The sequence below is a fragment of the Montipora foliosa genome, chromosome 2, assembly GCF_036669935.1.
Source record: "Montipora foliosa isolate CH-2021 chromosome 2, ASM3666993v2, whole genome shotgun sequence".
NCBI classification, from domain to species: Eukaryota; Metazoa; Cnidaria; class Anthozoa; order Scleractinia; family Acroporidae; genus Montipora; species Montipora foliosa.
This window is the reverse complement of record NC_090870.1, coordinates 35,702,446-35,705,942: the sequence shown is the minus strand read 5'-3', so window position 1 is coordinate 35,705,942 and position 3,497 is coordinate 35,702,446.

Sequence of the window (3,497 nt, the reverse complement as noted above, 5' to 3'; positions counted from 1 at the left end):
TATATTTGTGATCACCATAAAATTATCTTTTCATTCCTGCCGTTTAAAAGGGGAAAGCTTTTATCCTGAATAATTTGACCTAAGAAGTTGGGAAATTGAAAAATTACTGATAATCAAATGTTGTTTCTTACCATTGGTCATACCTGTGTTTTTTTCAGGAAAATCAAAAGCTAAGAGTAATAACAGCTTGATCAACCTTCTGTGATGACAAACTTCCAAATAAACATGTTGTCTGTACTTTGTTAGCTATTTACACAGGAAAGCACCCCTATCAGTTTTACCCAAGACTACAACAACGACTACAGAAAAATGACTCTTTTGGCTTCACCAAAATTCTTCACATACTGGTTTTAAATGTTTACTGAGCTTGAGATTGCTACAAATTATGTGAAGTCATTTACACACTGATTCTCCCCATCAGTGCAAAGAACTAATGAAAATCACACTTTATAACCACTGTACTGTCTTTTTCGGCTGCATTTTACTGCCAGTAATCAACCTGCGAGTGATAATCCACAAAACAACTTTCACCAGGAGGGCCTATACACAGGTAAACATTACAATGTTGACACTTGTAACTAGTTTTGAGTCTGGAAATAACCTGTCCCCTTCTCATAGCTTCAGTTTCCTCTCACATACGACGCAGTGTTGGTTATGTCCCTCACCCTTGACAGGCAAGTGAACACCAACATGTTCTAATCGAACTTGTTTTGCCAAGAGTGTCTCCTACAAGCTGAATGCACAAGTTGTGCTTAAACTGCAACAAGTCCCTCTTTATTTTCCCTCTACCATTGTGGTCAATTACCTGGCCCTCCATAATGTAAGCATTGAAGCATGCAATCAGAATAAATTTTACAAAAACCAGCGATCCATATTCATTTTATATCAAAGTTGTCAGCCCGGCAAGTACGTCTTATGATGTACTTGCCTGGACAAATTTTGGTTGCCCTGGCAAAAAGTACCGACGTATAGGAAATGGTTGATAAAATTACCGGTACTTGTAACTGGAGCATTCATGTTTTATTTTAAACTCTCATCAGAAATGACAAATTTGACTTTGGAGTATTGTTATTTGCACCGTGGGAACCTGATTCACAGTGGTCCATATCTGCTACGGCAAAATGTGTTTGAATGCAGCTTACAAAGTTACCATTCAAAGACCAAAAGTTTGGACGCTCTTGTCTAGTGTCTTCTTTTTGTATGCTATCAAGATTTTGTTTTGCTGTTTGTAAGCAGCAGGTTCTGCTCCACATGTTTCCTTTTTGCCGGAGGTGGCGAAACACCTTGTAACTATCAGCTGAGACCACGAGTCACCCTTTGCTCTTTTCTAAACGACTTACTAACAACCATGTCAGCGGTGAGCTACATGAAAATTGAGCCTGCGATTGTTTCAAGGAAAGTACCGAAGGGTCAAATATGGCGCCCAAACAAGAGATTTCATTGCTGCAGAGCAAGTCTTAAAGTTTCCAAAGAGTGAGAGGCTTGCTGCAGATTGTGTCTCAAAGGCACAAGTGTTCGGTATTTCTTGTGCCAGAGCACCAAAAACTTCTAGGTGGGTCCGGGGGTACGCTCCCCCGGAAAGTTTTTGAAATTTGAACTTCTCAAATCGCTGGAAATGCACCGTCAAGTTCGCCATTTTGGTTTTTCATACTGCTTGCTAAGAGAGCCCATTTCATTATGGTCAGCATGAGCTAACATATCGGCCTATACTTTGTATATTAATGGTGAAAGACCTGAAGAAACAAAAAAATTGGTCGCACCCGAACAGATAGAGCATTGGCAGAAGTTCAGTGTCAGTGAGGTAATGAATTCAGAATTCATAAGCAATTCTGTAAGCTTAAAAGGTATAGTTACCTACCAGAAGAGTGCCAATGTACTAGAAAGGCCTGTGTCAGCGTGAGAGCGTGAGATTTCATTGAAATGCGTGGGAGTCGCGCTCAATGCGTGAGACTTTGAGGACTCTGTTACTGAGAAAAGCTGAATGTTTTTTCCTTATTTACTGGAAGTTTCCATTAAATAAAAAGCAGTCAGAACGAAAGTACATTCTATATTACAACATTTGATGGCTTCATGAAAAGATATTTATTGAAACATCACTCGTCCAAGGGACGACCTTTGGAGTTCTTATATTCGTCCAGATGGGTTTTTAGTCGTCTGGGACTACCAGACGACTGTGAATGTGGATCCCTGAAAAACCCTCATATACATGTACCAACGCATTTGCTTCTTGCTTTTATTCATGTTTGTCATTTGATGACATAAATCCACTCCACCTATAAAGTTGTTGCAGTCTGAGACAATTTGGGGTCTGGAGATTCTCTGAGTTTGCCACTTCCCCCGAACTTTCACTCTTCTTTTGACAACATCTGGTTTGGTCGATCATTCTCTGCATCTGAATCAAGAGCATTCAAACCAGCATCAACCCAATTAGGTATTTCAAGGGGAGCTGTACTGAGATAGAAGACATCTTTTCTGTCTTTCCACCTCAGTGCAATCATCTCCTCCCAAGTTAGCCAAGCAACCTGGCCCCTTGTTGTAACGAACAATAATAAAAATAAAATAAAAATAAAAATAAAAAAAAAATGATAATAATAAGAAGTAGTTGAATAATAATAAGTAATTGAAGGAGTAGTGGCGGCGAGTAGTGTAGACGTGTTTTAGCGCTGTGTTAAAAAGTTCTGATACCACGAAAGCAAGCCAAGCTTGGAGCGCCAATATACATCCAGACAAGTATTTTTACCTTGTGAACAGTCAAACTGGGATAGGTGAGACTCTGGGTGCCTCATAGCGAAGGGACGCGAGTATTTCAGTTATTTGGATTTGAGTTATAACATTGTGTTGTCATTGTATCAGACAAAATGACGGAGCAGAACGGAGCTGGTGGTCAGCCACAGACTAGACCAAGGATCAAGTGGACAGATGAAATGAACATTGCATTGTTAAGCTGTAAGAAGAGTGCTCAATTGTGGGTGAAGTCTAACGAGCTGCCGCTAGCAGAGAACGGACGCAGAAAGGACTATATGCGGGTGATGAAACAACTATGGGATGAAAATGGGTCACGAGCATCTTGATTTATCAAGCCAAAACATGCACAATCAGGCTGCCCTCCTGGAAAAATCATTACGCAATGCTGCAAGTAACATTGTCAATAGGGTTGGCAGGCGAAGAACAGGAAATATGGAAAGTAATGAAACAGGACAAGCTGAGATTGGTGATAATTTTCTGTCACAGCGAGATGCAAATGAGGAGGTTGATCTAGATTTGCATAGCGTGCAAGAACAAGGTCAGGTGAATCCCATGGGACCGGTTAGCACTTTATCACAAGAGGCGTGCAAGTTGCTAGAGAAGGCGATGCAGTAATTCGCTTCATTTAATTCCGACCCGGGCGAAAACAAAAGTCGCCAGATTGACACCAGGACGAAGGAGAAACCTTCTGGGAATGATCTTGAAAACATCAAACTAGACCGGGGAAGAGCTGATGTGGCAAAATGTAATCT